General features: G+C 38.8%; 1 long non-coding RNA gene across 1 annotated transcript; it reads left to right on the forward strand.

The window, feature by feature from the left end:
- The first annotated feature begins 16,049 nt into the window (after nt 1–16,049).
- On the forward strand, nt 16,050–21,034 carry LOC145568870 (uncharacterized). Its single transcript, XR_014095997.1, has 3 exons — nt 16,050–16,264; nt 16,409–16,434; nt 20,787–21,034. It is a non-coding gene; the product is annotated as an uncharacterized LOC145568870 (long non-coding RNA).
- Nucleotides 21,035–21,051: the final 17 nt, after the last annotated feature.

The following is a 21,051-nucleotide window of genomic DNA, read 5'->3' on the forward strand; positions in this document are numbered from 1 at the left end:
AATAAAACAATAATTAAAATTAATTTAAATAAAGTTGATTTGGGGCCAAACCCTCAAATAGTTCTACCTTTCACGCCTTGGTTTAAGGATGGAACCTTGGGTAAAGTACGGACTCCTTGGAGTGCTTAAAGGAAGTATTTTGGAAGAATAGGGTAGGCTAGTGTTTAGGCTAGAGTATAGAAGAGAGAAGAGAGAATTAATTAATGCCCTAAACTGCAAAAAAGAAGGGGTATTTATAGGGAAAATGAGTAGAGGGAACACACGGAACCCTAAAAAGATAAAACCCTAAATTTGGGTACCGTGACACGTCAAGGGTTTGCCGCGACATGGGAAATTATACCACGTTGCGGGAAATATCTGCCCTAAAAAAGATAAAACACGTTCAGGTTTTACGCGGAGAAAACACAGGAAAATCCCGTATCACGGCATGTGTACCATGACACGGTGGAATTTGCCGCGTCGGGGCAGAATATGCCGCGACGCGGCAAATTCCACCGTGGCGCGGCACGTGATGCCGTGACACTGTGGACATTTTTCCACTTTTGCGTCCAAATTCATTTTAAACCTAATTATGCTCAGCATTTTTAAGTGTCGTTTTATAAGTTCTGGCTGTTTAGGTTTATTATTCATTAATTGGGATAAATTAATAATTAATATGAAATGAATAAAAAGGGTTCGGGCCAAAATAAAAATTGGACTATGCTTTGATTAAACATTAGGACTGATCCGTTGACTAAGTTTGATTGAACATGGATTTTAAGCACTCCCAGGATAAAATACTCAACCCGACCAATAATGGACGTGAAAGATTGTTCATAATCGGGTTCATTTTCGGGGAGACATTTTTAGGTGTCTACAGAAGCCCCCACTTTGACTGAGTTTATAGAAACGTCAGTTTTGAAAAAAATAGTCAAAGTAGTCAATAGGGATGGAGAATGATTTAAGACGTTCTACGATCCTAAATCACTCTGTATATGCCGATACCTGCAGAAAAGTGTTACTTCCACAGATAAAAGAGTGAAGAGATAGAATGCTTATCTGACACCAATGTATCGGTGGCAAATATGTTCAATAGTATCTGACACTAGTGTATCGGTGACAAATAAATTTGACAGTTTTCTATGCTTGAAGAAATCCACCGGATGATGTTTGTTGAGATACCTTCCATGCTTGAGGAAAGTCGATAGATGATATAATCGCTGACTTCTTCGCCTTGAGAGGAGGCAACGACCGACATTTTTCCATGCTTGAGGAAAATTTGTCTAATGATTAAATTGCAAGTCTCTGTGTATCGAGAACCTTGCGCCGTGAGTCATCTTCGCTTGGAAGATGATCACTAAAATGATGATGGTTCGATTGTCCCCGAATGTGGGCCGTAAATGGTTCATTTTCCCCGAATGTGGGCCGTAAATGGTTCACTTGTCCCCGAACGTGGGCCGTAAATGGTTCGCTTGTCCCCGAATATGGGCTGTAGATGGTTAGGCCTTGAAGTCGACTATCCGACCATATTAGGCGCTTGAAATATGACTTTGATGCTTAGTAAGGGTAAAATGGTAATTTTAGTACCATTTAAATTTCAGTTAGGATTTCCCATGAGTTTTTAGGTAGAAAAATAACTGTTCACGAAGTTTCGGAAATAATTCAAACTGGTCAAAGGTGCCTGGAATATTCCAGGAACAAGTCCCTGCGGTGTGCAGGTCACGTGCAAGCACCGTGCCACGTGGACATCTGTCGTGACACGGCGTTCCTTTGCCGTCATGCGGCAATTTTTGGTGGCACAGCGTTGCTTTCTTGCCGTTGAATTAGTCAAATAGCTGCAGGAAACTTCGCTGACATATTCCAACAGGTGCAGACCACCGTGCCACATGGAATGTTGCTGTGACACGGCATATGTTGCCGTCACGCGGCATGCTTTTGTGTGACGCAACGTCCTTTTTCCTGCTAAAACAGTCACGCGTGCCCGAATCTTTTGGTTTATGTGCGCTGTTTTGCCGCGTCTCGAAGGGTAACACCGTTACTCGGCAACAAGTACCGTGACACGGGACGTTACGCCGTGCACGGCGTTTTATTTTTTCTTTAAATTCAGAATTTTCGCATGCCATTTTCCTCATTTCATTTCTGCTTCTGCTGGTGCTGCTCGTGTTCTCTGCCGGTTTTTCGAGTTTTCCTCACTCAATTCTCCATCAAATTCACCCAAATATCTTGCTAGCTTCATCATTTTCAAATCTCTACAAGAATCTATGTAAGTTTCCTTTCCTTTTGTCTTGAATTTCGTTGTAAATGAGCAATTTTAATGTAAAAACCTTTGAAAAATAAAAGTGGGGATTTGATTTTGAGGTTTTATGTCAAAATTCTTGCCATGAATTATCTTGTATATAAATGTATGTTGGTTTATGAGCAATTTGAGACCAAGTTTGCATGATTTGGTGAAGAAATGAGCAAATCACCATTTTTAGTACTACTTTGTGTGTGAGTGTGTTCTTGTTGTTTCTTTGCACTTGAAATGATGATAGAATTGTTGTAGATCTTGTAAAACATGCTATGATGAGCCAATCTATTATTTTCGTGCAATTTCGAACATGTTCTTTTTTTGTGTATGTACTACATTGTCATGGAGAACATAGTATCATGCGATTAGGAGAACTTTACTATTAGTTTGTCATGGAGAAACTAAATATTAGAAATGATTCTATTATTTTGCCAATTATTTAGCCTTGAGGTAAAAATTTAGCATATAACAGAAAATGCAAGTTGAAGTAGTTGTTAAGCTATTTTTTAATAAATAACTAAATAACTTAGGAAATGATGCTAAGTATTTAGATTTTTATCTTTTGTTTGAACATAATAGCGTGCCTAGACAACGAGATCGAGATATTTCTACTCGTGGCCGGCGTTAGGCTTTTCGGAGGACACTCCGACGGTTCCCGAGGATATAGATGATGCCTTGGAGACCGAGCCTCGCCCCTCTACAAGTAGGGGTAGGTGGACTTCACCTTCGTGGACACCAGACGAGTTGGTTTTCTGTCGTGAGAACCGTATTTCTCATCGTCCGCTTATCGGAATAGTTGATGGTGTACTTTGCCATCATGGCTCAAGAGCCGGAGACTTGATTCCTCGGATATATATGATCATCATAGGGGATCCCATCACCAACACCTTGTGGGAGTCTGCTGGTTTAGGAGATTTTTATTCAGTAGTTGTGGGATTTCGCAGCCCCTGAGGCTTTGGTTCGATAGAAGTTCGAGCGCCGTTGGAGTATTTTTGGGATACTACCAACAGTTTCCACTTCGCTTGGGGGGAGATGACGGTGACTCCTCTTGACTTCAGCATGATCAACAGCTTACGTTTCACTGATCGGCCTGTCAAGCAGATTCCTGACCTCACTTGGGAGGCGAATGAGGCAGTGGAGTTGTTAGGTCCTGTCGTTCAACTGGTGCCTCAGGGTGGTCCTAGGAGTGAGCGATCAGAGTCGGCTTCTGTTCTCGCCCATGGTTTTGATATAGCTGAGACGACGCCTGAGTAGCGAGTACGGATCTTCATCTTGATCCTTATTTCTAGGACCCTTTTCCATGATACGAGTTCTCATGCCCTCAATTGTTACCTGCCGTCTTTGACCAGGATTGCTGAGATAGGATCATTCAGTTGGGCTAGTGTAGGGTATGCTGATCTGCTCACATCGCTGCGTAATGGCTGCAGGCAACTAAACGATCAATCCCCTGTCACTGTCTATGGTCTTTGGAGAGTCGTAGAGGTGACGATCTTTCCTTCTTCGTGTTTTGCTCTTATCGGTTTGGCTCATGTACTTAGAGACTATTCTTGTTGCAGCTATGGTTCTATGAGTACTTTCCGGGATTAGACCCTCGACGGCGTCGCAGAGCAGTCCATGATTTTCCTGTCAGTGCCAGCTAGGGTGACCGGGGCGAGTCACGAGTGGAATCAGTATCGAGTCTTTGAGGGCTACTGCGTTAGGGTACCTCTATTGTTGGGGTAAAGATCGAATTCTTAGTGTATTTCTTTAACTTTTTATTTTTCGGCATTCATTGAATTCTTTTATGGTTTTTAGGTCCCTGTTGAGATCCAGTATCAGCCTTGGGCTAGCTTGACCGACCTTCTCGAGGCTTTGGAGCGCTCAGCGTGTCGTACCGTCTTCTTTGGTACATGACGTTTTGTTTGGTACCTTGGAGAGCGTGTAGTCCGTCAGCACATTGTTGATCGTTTTGTGGTGCCATTGCCTCCACCTGAGTCGATGTTGCACTCACTCTTATTGGAGGAGCTAATGAACAGGAGAGAGCACTATTAGTTTCCTTGGCAGGAGCTTGTGCGCATGGACGACGATTATTCTCAGGACTTGCTTCCTTACTTGGCTCCTCCGCCCCGTCTTCCCGAGGTTTGATTTTCTTTGAAGAATTTTCATTTTTTGCTAGTCCCTGTTTAAACTTTCGAATAACCTGATTATTCGATAATGTTTTAGACGACTGTTCGTTGTAGGGGGAAGGTTGAGATCCCGCCTCAGTCTGTCCGTTACCCGGGGCCGATTGGTATGGTTGAGGAGCATATTGCTGATGCACCGGAGGGTTTTAGACAGGCGCAGGAGTCCCTGCCCGATGAGTTTGAGTCGGTAAGCTTTCTGGCATATCTATCATCCTTCTTAATATTGCTTGTTATTGAATTTTTTGCTTTCAGGTCACGCACTCGGATATTATGGGCTTTATGAAGTTGATTGATGCTCTAAAGCTTTGTGTCATCAAGCTACGACGTGGTGCGAGTTGTTAGAGTGGTTTAGACGATGTTCACGAGGTATATTCACCTGTTTTCCCATGTTTACCTTTTCTTTTATCTTACATCACTGATATCTTTTTATTTTGTGTCTTTCAGGAGTGACGGAGGTCTCGTTTGCGCTAGAGGCATATAGGCTCGGACGAGGGGGATCCTAGTCACCGCAGACGATCCCCTGAGGATCGTCGGCATTCTCAGATCCAGTGGCAGCAGCCTTAGACTTCTCAGCCATTTCAGGGGTTTCAGACTCAATGGCAGCAGCCTTAGTCTTCTCAGCCGTTTCAGGAGACTCAGTGACAACAGCCATTCTTGCACTTTCAGGCTCAGTGGCAGCATCTTCCATCTTCCCAGCCATTCCATTCTTCACAGCCTGAGTTTAGGCCGGTCATTACTCCTGTGGATCAGGGCTTATTTTCGGTTCCATTGTTTAGGACAATGCCTCCACCGACGCTTCCTACATCTCGGAGTCAGTCTACGCAGTTTACCAGCTGAACATGACCTGCTTTGAGTATGTCTTCTGCTGGAGTTGTGGGGACTAGTAGGGACACTACTCCGCCATTCCCTTACTCACGGTCTCGTGATGACACTGATCCTAGTTCTTCTGTATCTAGAGAGTTTTGACCGAGGGTTTTATTATGTACATTGACACTACTTGTACCATGACTCATTCTTGTTCATTTTATTCATGCTTTATGCATTTGACATTTATTTACTCATTTAGTGTGTATGTTAGTGTGTGCTTGTGACTATTTGTGTGTGATCGTGTATTTATGGAGGGTACTGTCTTTCTCTCTAAAAAAAATACGACAAAGAAGAACGGAAAAAATTTACAACTTCCCAAAATAAATAAAAAAATGGAACAAGTTTTACAACTTCCCCAAAAATGGGACAAGTTTTACAACTTCCCAAAAATAAATAGAAATTAAAAACAAAAATGGGACAAGTTTTACATCTTCTCCGAAAATAAAAGGAAATAAAAATGGGACAAGTTTTACAACTTTCCCGAAAATAAAAAGAAATAAAAATAAAAACAGGAGAACTTTATTAGGTATAAAACTCTCAAAAGAAGATTTCGAAGGATAAACGGTTAAGGAAAACATAAGAAAAATTCGGGATAAATAGGTCAAGGATAAAAATTGATAACGTGTGACCATCGAGACACGTGGGCCAGTACCGTGTCACGGTATATGTTGCCGCGTAACAGCAATATATCCCGTGACACGGTATACTTTGTCGTGTCGCGGCGTGCAAATAATGCAGCGGTGTGTTTGCGCGTGGAACAGGATAATTTTTTTGCGTTTTTAGGCTCTTTTGGCTATAAATTACGACCAGTTAATTCGTGATATGCATAATTCCGAAACATAAAATAGCTAGAATTTCATATTTCAATAATAATGTCTCAGAATTTTGATAATACATTGCGTGACTGGTCATATTCTTTGACTAATGCAGACAGAAGAGAGCTAGAATTGTTTCGTGTCAGAGGTTTATTAGCATTGAGGCATGTAGCAATTGAACATGATTTTCTGAGAGCAGCCTTAGACTATCGGAGTCCGGAAACCCATTGTTTCAAGTTCGATTATGATGAAATATGTCCTCTGCCGGAGGAATTTGGTGCTATTTTTGGCTTCCCTGCTAAAGTTCTCGTTGCAATGCCTACTCTGTGTGAATATTATTACCAGCATTTCGAGCGTCATCTAAATCTAACAGATCTAAATTTAAATAAAATTGTATGTGGTAACGAGGTGGATCTAGAAAATGTTGCAAATTTATATTGCAATCGTCCTGTCTCTGAGTCATACCATGCATACCGTAGGAGAGCTTATATTTTTTGCATGTTTAGCAAGCTTTTATTTGCAAACGGTAGAGTAGGACTGCTAGCTTAGCGTCTTTGCTTGAACATATTGAATCTGGGAGATCCCGTATGCCTACTTGCCTTGGAGAAACTTTGCGTGGTCTCGACGAAGCAAAATCTGACCACAAAAGTCGTCAGGAAGGGCTCTCTGGTACTGTTGCAGGTAAAAACGATTTCAGTTTGGTTACCATGACACGTGGCTAGCACCATGCCACGGTGCTTCTTGCTGCGACACGATGCGTTGTGCCGTGTCACGGTGCCCCATCAATTTTTTTTCCCTTTCTAGATTTGGTTGACGGAGCATGTGGAACTCTTTAGTGGAGACTTACTAGGATGGTCGGGACGAATGATACTCCGTATTGTCGTGTTCCTAGCATGTCAAAGTTGACTTTTTATTTCCCTTCCCGATTAATGCGACAGTATGGACTTGAACAGGTAGTTCCACGCTATAATGATACTCCTCGTGAAGTATCATTGCATGAAAGTAATCTTCATAAGTATGAGACCTATTGGATTAGAAGGCCTATGTTGACCGTTTTTGCGATTAGTCAACCTTCTCCACCCTTGTCTAGTGCATACAAATCATGGTTGAATTCTCGGAGTAGGAGAGAGCAAGTTGGACTGCGTAAGTTTGACGGTGATGTGAAGGAACGACTTGGAAGTAAGAAGGCACCTCCTAAGGATCGTCTTGATCTGAGAACACGAGGAATTGAGTTTAAGACTCCTATCATGCCTAAGAAGAAGAGTTGTGTAAAAGGAAAGGGTAAAGACAAGATGGTGTATAGAGAGAAACAACCTAAGAAACCTAAGAGAGGTGAAAGGGGTGAAAGCTCTACTAGGAGTGTGACGGTTCGAGCTACGAAGGACACACTAATGGTGAAGGCCGACTTAGTTGAAAAGAAGAAAGAAATTCCTAAGTCTAAGAAGGATTAGACCAATATTGCTTTGCTTTTATGATTTAAGTTTTAATTTTTTAAATAAGGCGCATGATGCCAATAATTGTAGTGACATTTAATTAATAATAGCATATTTATTTTTGCCATAATTAAAACTTACAATGAATTTTATTTTATTTTAATTTAATTTTATTTTATTTTATTTTAGGAAATTTTAGAAAATAACACCACAAAAAAACCCCAATTTTGATTATAACACCACAACAAAAAAAACTTTTATTATAACACCACAAAAAACCTCAAAAATTTGATTTCACAACCACTTAACAGATTCTTGGATGAAATCCGTTAGTGGAGCCCATAATAGACACGTGTCAATAATTTGTTGGTTTTAAAAAAAATTTAAATAAAAAAAAGAAAAATTAAAAACAAAAAAGAAAAAACCCTAAACAACCTAACCCAGCCCACTGCACCACCGACAGCACCTGTCCCCCACCACCAACAGCCTAACCCAAGCCGTCGGCACCCATGCCCCACCTAAACCGGCGAAACCCTCCCCTCCCCCTCCCCAAAAACCACCGCAGCTTCGCCTTGCCTCACAGCTCCAACAACACCAACTCGAATCCGTACACCCCAGCCACCAGAATAGCTACTAGCGGTCGAGCAACCCCCGCAACCACCTCCGCCACTACTCACACCGATCAATTCCCACCCCTTCGAACCATTTCTGACACCCCTCCATGCTTCAGCCACCGAAACCCTCCTCCAACACACCCTAGCCACCGGAATAGCTACTAGCGGTCAAGATCGGCTACTTTAGGGTCGAATTTGACCACTCCGGCCCTAAATTGGCTGATTTCAACCGAAAGTGGCCGTTTTGGTAGCTAGGGTAAGGGGAGTTGAAGGCTGGGTTAATCGATGTGTTTGGTGGACAATAGGGCTTTTCGGGGTTGGTTAAGGAGGATGGGGGTGAACGCTAGTGGTGGGCTTGGTGGCTAGGCTAGGGTTGGGTAGAGTGTGGTGCGTCGTTCAGGTGGTCGGCTGGGCGGGTTTCGTCATTTGAGAGTGGTCGGATGTGAGAGCCGGCAGTGGGGGTTAGGGTGACGGTGGTGGGGCTAGGGGGAATCGGCGCCGGTGGTGAAGGAGGTGGCTGGGTTAGGGTTTTTGGGTTTTAAATTTTTTTTTATTTTTCCATTTTTTATTTATTCATTTTTTTAATCCAATAGATTATTGCCACGTGTATAATGTGGGGACAATTACCGGTTTTTTTGATGGCGTTAGTAATTGGTGGTGAAATCAAATTTTTGAGGTTTTTTGCGGTGTTATAATAAAAGTTTTTTGTTTAGTGTGGTGTTATAATCAAAATTTGGGTTTTTTTGTTGTGTTATTTTCTAAAATTTCCTTTATTTTAATTTAATATTTTTTAAAACCCAAGTCAAAGAGTTGGACGCAATGGAAGAATAATAACATTTATCAAACAAATAATCGTAAAAACTGAATCGCAAAATCCTGCAACAGACTCCACCGCGCCACAGTACGTCTGCCGCGTCACGGTAATTTCTGCCGTGTCACGGTACGCTTTGCCGCGACACGATGCTTTTATAGTGTATTTAAATGCCAAAATTTCGTTGTGTCGCAGCAATTTTTGCCGCTTAGCGGTGTAATCTGCCGCGTCACGGGCGTAACTTGCCGTGGCACGATGCTTGGTTGTTGCATATTTTCGCTAAAATTTCGCCGTGTCGCATTATTTTCTGCCGCATCGCGGTGTTTTCTTGACGTGACACGGTGCCCGTTGCTTTGCGATTTTCTTCAATATATGTTGTAGTTATATTGACGAAGAAAGGATTTTTATTTTTAAAGTGGCCGGGCCCCCTTGAGGGGTTGCCTACGTATCCTTAACAAGGAATTAGGCCAAACATAGCTCTATCAGGTCTCGAACCCATGAAACTAGGCATAAAATTTCTTGAGTTGATCCAAGTTGGTTAAATTATGGAAGCTGTTGCCATCCATGTCTTCTAATTGTGCCGCTCCGCCCGACAAAATGGACTTGACAATGTATGGACTTGACAATGTATGGAGTTCTTCCTTGAGGAGCACATACTGTGAGGCTAGGAGCCTCAAAGCACGGCATGCCCTTTTATATGTGTTAGGAGGGTATTCTCCCTTTGTCTCATAGTTAAGGATATTTTTATATCATGATTCTTCATCTTCTTCTTGTGATTTTTGTTCATCATCATGTGCATGAACATAAGCTGGCTCATATCTTCTTTCTATGGTCAATGGCATTCGGATTGTGTCTCTGGGGATTTGCACCATTGATACCAACTTAGCTAGTGCGTCGGCAACCTGATTCTCTTCTCTAGGAAAATATGTGTATTTTACTTCATCAAGTTGCTCCATGAGAGTTTCCAGATGAGCTTGAGACGTAGCGAGACTTTCATTTCTCACTTTTCATCTCTTGGAAATCTGGTTGATAATTAGTGACGAATCGCCGTAGATTCTGAGCTTCTTAACTCCCAAGGCCACAGCTGTTTCTAACCCAAGATGCATGCTTCAAATTCTGCAGCATTGTTGGTGACATCAAAATCGAGCTTCATGGAATTTGGGATGTGTTCTTGGTTGGGTGATACGAGCAGGACTCCTACACCACAACCTTTTTGGTTCGAAGATCCGTCGAAATAGAGCGTCCATCTATCATCCTGGGTCATTAGTAGATCCTGATTAGGGAAATCATACTCTTCTTCTTCTTTCTCAACTTCTTCTAGAGGAAAATCTGCTAAGAAGTCAGAAACTACAAAACTTTTGATGGCCTTTTGTGGTACGAATTTCAAGTCAAACTGAGCAAGGTTGACTATCCACCTTGATAATCTGCCATTAAGTGTTTCCTTTTCGAACAAGTACTTGAAAGGATCCATCTTTGACACAACATGAGCTGTATGAGAGACCATGTAATGTCTTAATTTTTGTGCGGCCCACACGAGATTTTCAAGTGGTGTGTACCTGGTCTCATAACCTTGAAGCTTCTTACTTAAATAATAGATTGCATTTTCTTTTCTTTCGATCTCTTGTGCTAGCATTGCTCCCATCGTTTCTCTTGTGACCGTAAGGTAGAGTCGAAGAGGAAAGTCAGGTATTGCTGGCGCTAGCACAGTTGGGTTTTCCAAGTACTCTTTGATCTTGTCGAAAGATTTTTGGTAGTCGTCATCCCATGTAACTGGAACATTCTTTTTTAGCTTCTTGAATATAGGTTCACATATCCCAGTGAGTTTTAATATGAACCTACTTATATATTGCAACCTTCCAATAAAATCTCGAATCTCCTTCTCAGTCTTGGGTGGTGGCATGGCCATGATTGCTTTAACTTTTGTAGGATCTATTTCAATCCCTCGAGAACTGATCACATAGCCAAGGAGTTTGTCTGATGTAACTCCAAATGCGCACTTTGCTGGACTCAATCTCATGTTGTATTTGCGGAGTCTTTCAAAGAATTTACGAAGTGCAATGATGTGACCTGGTCGATCTTTTGATTTGACGATCATATCATCAACATAAACCTCCACCTCTTTATGAATCATATCATGTAACAATGCTATGGCTGCTCTTTGGTAGGTAGCCTCCGCGTTTTTCAACCCGAATGGCATTACCGTATAGCAATATGTACCCCATTATGTGATGAATGTGGTTTTCTCCATGTCTTCCTCAGCCATCAGTATTTGATAATATCCAGCGTAGCCGTCCATGAAGGATAGGAGCGCATGGTTTGTTGTTTTGTCGACCAGAATGTCAATGTGAGGTAGAGGGAATCCATCCTTTGGGCTTGCCTTGTTGAGATCCCTGTAATCAACACACATTCTGACCCTTCCATCTTCCTTTGGAACTAGAACTACATTAGCTATCCACTCTGGATACTTGGATACTTTGATGAAACCTGCAGCCAGTTGCTTTCTGATTTCTTCCTTGATTTTGAGTGCCACATCCGGTTTCATACGGCGTAGCTTTTGTTTGATAGGCTTCATACCTGGAAGAAGTGGTATCGTATGCTGAGTTATATCCTTGTCAATCCCTAGCATATCTTGGTATGACCAAGCAAATACATCAACAAATTCACTAAGCAAGTTAATTAGCTCTTTGTGTTCGTCTTGAATTAGTGTTAATCCAATTTTAACTTCTTTGATAGTTGTATCATTGGAAATATTAACTGTTTCTGTATCTTCCATAATTGCAGTTTTATTTTCATGTTCTTCCATTGCTTTTATTATTTCTTTGTCATCTTTATCATTAGCAAAGCAATATTGATCAGGGCTAGGGGAATGCCTCGCATCGTAAGGAAAGGTACTCATCTTATTAAATTCATTAAACATTACATCAGAGAGGGCGAGGTCAGCTGCGACCTCACCGGATTTACTTGGGATAAAAGGAGGAGATTCGACAAGAGGCTCAATATTAGGAGGAACTACAGAAAAGACTCAACAGCAGAAAGGGGGTGTAAGGAATATTTCAAGCATCCCACACTTGAGCCCCACTATGATCATACACTTAAGCATGGTGGCGTCAAAAGGGAAGGAAGCTAGAGTAAAAGAGTCGCCAACAAGTTTTAGGAACTTGTAAACCGTTCACAGGGTGAAGGTTACACCCCTTCATGATCCATGAGATCGCTAACTCCATAGGTCTGGAACAATGACTAGATATTCGGGGATGAAGGTACAAATCCAACCTAAAAGAGATTGAACCTGCCCTAAAAATAGGCCTCTACTTTATTCTTCTCATATTCATGTGCGCTTTCTGACTAACATACAATTATTAGGTTAACCCTAAACCTGTTTATCTATGTTGGTTGAATATTAATATACAAACAAAACTATTATTGGTGATCACTTGAATTATAATCATTTTAACCTAAACAAGATTATTTATTATCTTATTAAGCGTGATTACAAGTACAAATTCCCTTTGAACATGCAAGAGAGAGCGTGATCAAGCAATAACAATAACAATATATATCAAGCAACATATTTATAATAATAACAACCATGTTAACAATAAAGCATAATAATGTTAGCAAGATCCTAGGCATGATACTAACAAGATTAATAACAAACCCTAGCGTGTTACTAAACAATAAAAATCAAATCTTTATCCCTAACATGATATTAAGAAAGAATAGGAAGCATCATATAAACATACATGATATTAGAAATCTTAGTTATTACCCTAAACATAATACTAGGAAGCAATAAAGGCATCCTAACATGATATTAGGAATTAAAATAATCAAAGCATGCTTTCTATGTCAAAACAATTATTAAATTACTTACTTGGATGCCTCGTATCTCTTTCTAATAACCAAATACACACGTTAGTAACTTCAAGGAAAATATAAACAATTGATCTAAATAATTGAAATAAGATTTGGGACTAAACCCTCAGAAATTATAAACCTTTCACGTCTAGGGCGAAGGCAACTTCGAACTTGGCTAGGTGTGGCTAGAACTAATATATGCGATATGATGTATTTTGAAAAGGGCTAAGCTTAGAAAAAGAATAGAGGGAAGAAGCTTTAGCTTAGAGAGTGAAGAGGGATGATTGGTGATTGTTGGTAGATGGGAATAATGATTGTGAATGAATGAAAACGGGGGTCTAGGACCCTATTTATAGAAAAATAGTCCGAAAAAAATCAAGTCCTATTCGGAATAAAACTGGCATCTGTCGCCAGGCGACAGACATTAGCTCCAGGCGACAAGATTATCGCCAGGCGACGGAAGTTAGCGCCAGGCGACGGACTCTGTCGTTTGGCGCTAATTAAAAGATAAAACGCGCTTTGTACGCGAAATCCTCTTCTTAATATGATTAAGCAGCAGATTTCGTGTTTATCAAATTAAAATCAAGTTTATCATAAAACACTTATTTTATTCCAAATAAAACTCTTTGAAATATAATTATCAATCCTAATACTATTAGAATTTAAAAGAACCTTCTAAATTATTCTAGAAGAGCAATCCTAATAACTTTAGGAATGATAATTAATAGGCCCTCCTCTAGATCATTGGGCCACATATAAAATTCATTTTGGGCCAAATTTAATTTAATCCATAACTTTCTCATTATTCATTGGAATTGGGCTTATAATGTATCGTTGAAAAGCTCTTTTCGAGCCTAATCCAACTACACTATTATTGGATTCTTATCATAGACCAAACTAAATTGGACTGACTACTTTCATAAATAGAGTGTAAGAAGAAATATTTTCAAAAACAAAAAGAGAGATATTTTAATAAAAACAACCACATAACTAGACTGTTCACACTTTCACTTCGTTCGATAATCAAATAACGTGAAAGGTATTCATCACTGGGTTCGGTTTTGGGGAGACACATTTAGGTGTCTACAGAAGCCCCCACTTTGACTGAGTTTGGAGAAACGCAAGTTTCTAAAACAAAAGTCAAAGTAGCGATAGGGACGGAGAATGATTCAGAACGTTCTGCGATCTTAAATCATTCTTGTAAAGCCGATACCTGCAAAGTAGCGTTAGTTAAATAGATAAAAGAGTTAAGAAACCCGTATCTTGCACCGTCGAGCACACGTCTCTAGAGTAACCGATTTTTGTTTGACGATCTTCCTCAAGCTAGGGGATATCGCCTGAAGACTGCTCCGCTTGTAGCTGCCTTTAATTTCTGCTGCTTTATGACCATCTTCCACATCCTAGGGAATATGATCGAAGATAACTCTGCTTGTAGCCATCTTTTATTGTTTATGGCAACTCTCCACATCCTATGGAACATAGTCGAAAGTGACTGCTTATAGTAATCTTCACTTGTTTGTCAAAATCTTCCACATGCTAGGGAACACCGTCTATCATTGCTGCTAAATCTCGAGCTATTTTCTTGAATCATGGTGACAACCTTCCCAATCATAGCGAATGTCATCGAAGATCGCCCATCTCGTGCCATCTTCTCAAATCTAGGTGACAACCTCCACAATCTTAGCGAACGTCGTCGAAGACCGCCCATCCCGTGCCATCTTCTCAAATCTAAGTGACAACCTCCACAATCTTAGCGAACGTCATCGAAGACCGCCCATCTCGTGCCATCTTCTCAAATCAAGATGAAAACCTCCATAATCTTAGCGAACGTCGTCGAAGACCGCCCACATCGTGCCATCTTCTCAAATCTAGGTGACAACCTCCACAATCTTAGCGAACGTCGTCGAAGACCGCCCATCTTGTCCCATCTTCTCGAATCTAGGTGACAACCTCCACAATCTTAGCGAAAGCTATCAAAAATCGCTTCATCTCGAATCGTTCTTTTCTTAAATCAAATAATAACGTCCCCAATCATAGTGAAAGCTATCGAAGGTCGTTTTCATCTCAAACCGTCCTTCTCAAATCTAAGCGAGAGACTCTTTTGGAGCCTTCTGTTGAAAGCTTCTTCACCTTGAATCTTCAAATCTTCTTGTCCTTACTTTTAGGAGTAATCGACCTTTCTAGCTTTGGGAAGAACTTTATTCTTAAGATTCTTCGATCTTCAAGTCAATCTCTATAGAAATCTCCATCCTAGGAATCCTTTGTGATTATAATCAATCACTACTCAAATTAGTTTTCAAATTCTCTTAATTAATATGCAATTGATAATTTGATCGTCATCAGGCCGATCATCAATCAAGATCGTAATCAGGCCCACTACTAATCAAATATCCATCAATTGCTCAAATGTTCTTCAAAAAGGCTCCAAATCAGAGTCGTGAGATTATCGAAGGCCGGCGCGAAAAAAATCAAAGTCGTCGCGCAGCGATAGGTCTGTCACGTCGCGTCAAAGAATATTGTGATGCGCCAAGGTGTATCGTCTTGCGCCGGGGTGCATCCTGCTGCATGGTGCTTTAATCCAAGTCCGAGATTTTTTGCTCATTCATTTGTGCTCAATCCAATTGCCTGTGATTGTACCTACATCTATATTCTGGGACTATAAGACTTTGCTTATGTTTGTAATTATCTTAGGGTTAACCTAAGGCTCGGTGTTACTCAACTTAATGTGCAAGACCACATATGACTTGGCATGACTCAAGGTGATTGACACGTGTGTTAGACTCAAATTGATGTGATTTAATGTGTTTTGACACATGTGTTAGACTCAATTCAAGGTGACATGACTCAACGTGCATGACTCGTGTATGCATGTGCTTGACTCAAAATGCAGAAAAGCAAAAAAATTCCATCATTTTTGTGGAGGGTACCGACTTTCTCCCAAAGAAGAAAGACACAAAAAAGAATCGAAATGTTGGAGGTCACTACTACAAAAAGAGTGATTTTTGGACGCAATTGGTTCGACGCTGTTGAAGGGGCGTCAGTCTATAATTTTTGGTTCCGTCTTTTTGCGACGCTTTTTGTAGTCGAAAATTTTCTCGACACTTAAAACCGTCGAGAAACTCACGTGCTATGCACGTGAGTAAGGTTGCCCGCAATTTTGAATTTTTTTAATGAAATAATTAGCGGGTTCGTCTTTTTTCAGCCTCAGCTCAGTCGAATTAGTTCCCAATTAAACGTCTTCAAAAAAGAAAAAAAAAAAAGAAAAAGGTTCCCAATTAAACTGCCCATATTTTATTCTGCTCTCCTCCAAATTTGGACTCCATCATCACTTTCATCAGCGACAAAAAAAATCTCACATTTTAGGTTAATTTCTGGGTTTTGCTTGCTAAATTTCAAGGAATTTGGGGTTTTGTGGCTCGTCACTTTCATAAATTTGAGGTATTAATTTACAATTTGCTGAACAATATTGTTGCTAGGTATATATCTCTATCGTTTTTGGCATATAATATATCACAATTCTCTAAATTTTCGTTAAAATTGGGAATTATTTGTTTGCATGTCTTCGATTTTGCGTTGGTGAAGAACAAGAATCAATCTCTTATTGCGAGGTAATTTTTTGCCCTTAATTAGATAAATTAATTTCTTTTTATGTTGTTTTTTCGTGAATTCTGTTTTAAAATCCAATTTTTCATGTTTTTTTTTCATATTGTTTTTTGGTTTTTGTTTTGATTTTTATGGCGTTTTAGGGTTTTAGTTTGGAATGTTATGGGTTTTTTATATGAATATTATAGGCTCTGAATTTTCTGGTTTTTGATATGAATTTTGTAGGCTTTGAATTTTATGGGTTTTTGATATATATGAATTTTCTGGTTTTTGATATGAAATTTGTAGGCTTTGAATTTTATGGGTTTTTGATATGAATTTTATGGGTTTTTGATATGAATTTTCTTGTTTTTCTATGGTGATTTTGTGGCTGATGATTGCATTCTGTCCTCACATGCTCTACTCTTAGAAGCAATACTCATTCCCTTATAAATCATTAGACAACACCCCCAATACTCACGGCCTGCTGCTGATGAATCAGTATAAGTTTGTTTGTTCGTTATTATGATATGTACGTATAGAGCCAAGGCAACAGTGTGAACTGGATATGATCCTAGGTTTGGGAGCTGTTGATGAATCAAGTCTTGTTGTTAAGAAAGTACGTATTGTTGTTTTCTTTTGAGGTGTGGGAGCCATAGCAGGTAATCTCATATAAATAATGTACTCTATATATAAGAGGAGGACAGTGAGATTGATTTTGGGACAGTGATTTTGGTCTAATATTGGGCTTTATCTCAGAGATGAAATCAAACTTTATGATTTCCCCCTTAAATATGCTATATTAATTGGAAGTTGAAACACAGTAGTTTTTACATGGACTATATCTAGCAATATCCTTTGTCTTTAGTTTCCCCAATTCCATTTTTTCCACCTAATGTGGTTCCTATCGTTCTTTTTTCCTTTTCCTCTCAGCTTCCCCATCTGGGTGCTCAGTTATTTAAGATTTGATCACTTTGTTTTTCTTCTATCATATTTTGATATTCTCAGTTTATTCGTTATTGTATTGTAGGAAAAATAGAGTTTGACTCGTTGCTTTTCCCTTCTTAGACATGCATATTGCATGATGTTTGGGAATCATTGTAGTCTTTACAAGGACCCCTTCAATTCCTTACCCCATAAATTTTGTTACTTTCAGTGCCAATCTCCGCATTGTGCATATTTTGTCTAGCTGGACAATTTACACTCGGGTATCACATTTTGTTATGGTTGAGTAAAGTCTCAATTTTATACATTTTATATTTAGTCTAAATATGGAGTCCTAGTAGACTCCTACTGTTGTCTAGCAAAGATAGATTACCAAAATGGATGTGTGTGAGTTAGTTGGATTTGAATAGCTTCGTGCCTCAACTTTCCTTTTTTTGTTCACTATTGTATTGGTGCCTTGGTGCCTTTTTTTGTTCACTCCGGATTGGCGAGATGACATTGATTTTGACGACAAGGAGGAGGTTCTAACCATAGGTAAATGTTTTGTATTCAAAGTTGTCTGCTGATGCTTGATGTTTTGTGGTGTGATCCTGCCCTATTGCTGCTGCTTGTTATTGTGGGGGGAGGGGGAGGGGGGCTAGCTTGTGTTATACGTGTTATACATGCATATGTATTTTAAATATCATTGTCAAACTTGTTCTAAATTTGGATATATGGAATTGTTTATATCTTGAAACTTGTATTGAGCTGCATAATTAATTGTGTTATACGTGTTATGTGCTAATGTCATGTTTGTTTGGTTTTTATTTTTATTTTTATATTTTTTTTCCTTACTTCATCATGAGATCAGATTTTGAGACACACATATGATATGTGTAGCATGCTTTCTTTTTTGATTTAGTACATGCTAATTGTGTTATACGTGATTCAGTACATCTGATTTCAGTTCTGGATTTCAGTTTTGATTTCAGCTCTGAACATTAGAAATGAATTCTAGAACTGAAATCAGAACTGAAAATCAAATCTGATTTCAGTTCTGGATATCAGTTTTGATTTCAGCTCTGATCATCAGAAATGAATTCTAGAACTGAAATTCAAATCTGAATTCAGTTCTGGATTTCAGTTTTGATTTCAGCTCTGATCATCAGAAATGAATTCTAGAACTGATATCAGAACTGAAATTCAAATCTGAATTCAGTTTTGGAATTCAGCTCTGAACATCAGAACTGAATTACAAAACTGAAATCAGAACTGAAATTCAAATCTGAATTCAGTTTTGGAATTCAGTTTTGAATTCAGCTCTGAACATCAGAACTGAATTACAGAACTGAAATTCAAATCTTAAAGCGCTTGTTGGACAATTTTCTCAGATTGTAGGTGCAGTTCGTCAAGGGAATGCATCTCCGGGTCTTCTAGACAAAGCATCTGAATTCTTAGGAAAGGCAAAACATCAGGTAACAAACTGATCTGAAGTTCAGAAATGGAAATCAGAACTTCAATCCAAAAATGCTTGTGTGTGTGTGAAATTCAAAGCTTGTGTGTGTGTGTGTGAAAGTCAGAGCTTGTGTGAATGCTTGCTTGTGATGTGTGTGTGTGTGTGTGTGTGTGAGAGTGTGCCTTGCTCCCCTGCTACTGCTTGTCTGCCCTGCTCCCCTGCTGCTTTTATTCTGCTTGTCTGTCCTGCTCCCCTGCTACTTGCTGTATTGTGTAGTAAGTTGTTGTATTGTGTATTGTAACTTGCTGTTTACTATATATTCTTAACAATTTCAGAACTGAAATCCAGAACTAAAAATTGTTGATTATTTGATTATTAGTAGTGCATAATCGACCTATAAATTGTTGTATCGCCTTATGAAATTGGTTAAATTGCCTTGTTAAATCAAAAGTTTTTTTGTTTCAATTCTCCCTTGTCATCAAGATTTGTTTTTGAAATTTCATCGCATTAGCTGTATGTTTTTGCTACCCTCTCTTGCTTTATATACTGTATTTGATTCATATACTATGATGTTTGAATGTTACAATTGCATTAATCTGTCAATGTTTGGATGTTCAGTGTGATTTTTGGGGATCCTTATTTTCGAACTCTTTAATTTCTTATAATTTGAGAGTTTGAAAGCTATATTTGAGTATGATAGCAAAAAATAAATAAAATTTTATTGCTTAAGCTTGCTGTGCATATTCTTTGAAGCTGGTGTTCTGTTCAAATTGATTTTTGTGGAGTAGTATAGTTTTGTGATTTGAAAACAATTAAGATCTGGGTTTTGGTTTAATTGCAAGAAGTTCATCATTTTGTTTGGCTATTAAAATTTTGAGTTTTAATTTGGGGTTTTGGTTTTTGTGGCAAGATGTTTATCTGGCAATTATACTGAGTTCTGAACTGGGGTTGTTTGAATTATACTGAGTTCTGAACTGGGGTTGCTGTAGACTGCTAGTATGGCTGGGATGCTTCAGAAATGTTCCTGGTATTTTTTGACATTCCTATGTGCATATATCAAGTTTTGAGTGTGACCACTGATAGAGTATTTTTGAAGTTGTCAGGCAGACTGTAATATTAAGTTTTGACCAAGTATATCCTGCTATTGATTGAAGGACTTAACCTCTGAATAACATGTATTAATAATTAGCATTTCACTCATCTTATGTAAATTGCTTTTTTGGGATAAGTTGGAATAAATAAATAATTATTTTAACTTTTTAGCTCGTTAAGGGCTATCTTGAGGAGTGTCATCATTTGGGAATTATGAAATACAGCATCAAAAATTATGATCATCTGAATTAATCATTCGTTTCCAATAATTATCAGTTAACATTCTTCCTTTTCATATATATCACAATCCCATAAAATTCAAAGCCTACTGTGATGTGCTATTTCTTAATGTGATAAATGAAAAGGAAAAGTTTCTGTTACACTCTTCTTTCTCCTTAATGTGCTATTTCCTACTGTGATGCCATGCTTTTCACATATAGAGAAATGCAGAGTATTAGTTTTTGTTCATTTGTTTTTTAGACATGTTTGATGCCATGCTGTAATACCTAATATGTGAAAAGCTCTTTGCTGCTTCTTTTCTTTATAATTTTCTAATAAAGACCATAGTCCATAGGTTACTTTGGTTGCGCTTCTGAAAAACATCATTAGCTAATTGCCCTGTATAAGGCTTAGGTTAGTAATTTATGAGTGTTAATTTATGACATCATTTCTTAATTAGAGTAATCTACTACAGTTTCCTGCTTTTACATTCCTTGTGAAAAATTGTTGATACCCAATATAATTCTTTATTTTGTTAGCAACTGGGATAGTTTTGGACTGAGAAAGTGATGTGTGTGTGTGTGTGTGTGTGTATAAGCCAATATAATTTTGAGCTTGTGTGTGTGTGTGTGTGTAAGGCTATATTGTGTAATGTACTAATTTATACTTTGTTTTTTTTTTTTTAAGATTGGAAAAGGCAATGTAGGAGCAACAAGAGAATAGGTCGAGACACTTGAGCATCAAAACAAGCGACTATATCTATCTATTTAGTCTTATTTATATTAGTGATGTATTTATTTAGGGACAAGCTACTATAATATGCGACTTTTTTTTTATTTTAGTTAATTGTGTTGATGTTTTCTTTTATTTATAAATTTGGTAATTGTTAGCAACATACTCTTATTATTGTTGATTAATTATTGTTTTTTATTTAATCTGATCTAAACTTGGT

The sequence above is a fragment of the Chenopodium album genome, chromosome 11, assembly GCF_948465745.1.
Source record: "Chenopodium album chromosome 11, dcCheAlbu1.1, whole genome shotgun sequence".
NCBI classification, from domain to species: Eukaryota; Viridiplantae; Streptophyta; class Magnoliopsida; order Caryophyllales; family Amaranthaceae; genus Chenopodium; species Chenopodium album.